At 53.0% G+C, this 1,004-nt stretch overlaps 1 protein-coding gene across 1 annotated transcript in view; it reads left to right on the top strand.

Annotated features, from left to right (window-relative positions):
* The window catches only part of LOC109936145 (CMP-N-acetylneuraminate-beta-galactosamide-alpha-2,3-sialyltransferase 1-like), a 93,034-nt gene that overhangs the window by 59,703 nt on the left and 32,327 nt on the right, over positions 1-1,004 (top strand). The gene's annotated exons all lie outside the window — the stretch shown is intronic.

Raw genomic sequence — 1,004 nt, 5'->3', positions numbered from 1 at the left:
TTACACCCACTCTGACAGACCCTCACACACGTACACCCACTCTGACAAACTCACACACGTACACCCACTCTGACAGACTCTCACACACGCGTACCCACTCTGACAGATCCTCACACACGTTACACCCACTCTGACAGACCCTCACACATGTACACTCACTCTGACAGACTCTCACACAAGTATACCCACTCTGACAGGCCCTCACACACAAACACCCACTCTGACAGACTCTCACACACAAACACCCAGTCTAACAGACCCTCACACACGTATACCCACTCTGACAGACCCTCACACACAAACACCCACTCTGACAGACCCTCACACACGTACACCCACTCGGACAGACCCTCACACATGTATACCCACTCTGACAGACCCTCACACATGCACACCCACTCTGGCAGACCCTCACTCACGTATACCCACTTTGACAGACCCTCACACATGTACACCCACTCTGACAGACCCTCACACATGTATACCCACTCTGACAGACCCTCACACACAAACACCCACTCTGACAGACCCTCACACACGTACACCCACTCTGACAAACACACACGCACACACAGTCAGACAGACCCTCAGACATGTACACCCACTCTGACAGACCCTCACACACGTATACCCACTCTGACAGACCCTCACACACAAACACCCACTCTGACAGACCCTCACACACGTACACCCACTCTGACAGACTCACACACGCACACCCACTCTGACAAACCCTCAGACATATACACCCATTCTGACAGACCCTCACACACGTATAGCCACTCTGACAGACCCACACACACAAACACCCACTGTGACAGACCCTCACACACGTACACCCACTCTGACAGACTCACAAACGTACACCCACTCTGACAGACTCACACGCGCACACCCACTCTGACAGACCCTCAGACAAGTAATCCCACTCTGACAGACCCTCACACATGTATACCGACTCTGACAGACCCTCACACACGTATACCCACTCTGACAGACCCTCA

This window comes from Rhincodon typus, chromosome 4, assembly GCF_021869965.1.
Source record: "Rhincodon typus isolate 14 chromosome 4, sRhiTyp1.1, whole genome shotgun sequence".
Lineage (NCBI taxonomy): Eukaryota > Metazoa > Chordata > Chondrichthyes > Orectolobiformes > Rhincodontidae > Rhincodon > Rhincodon typus.
The sequence above is the reverse complement of the archived record's forward strand: the minus strand, read 5'-3'. Positions and strand labels throughout refer to the sequence as shown.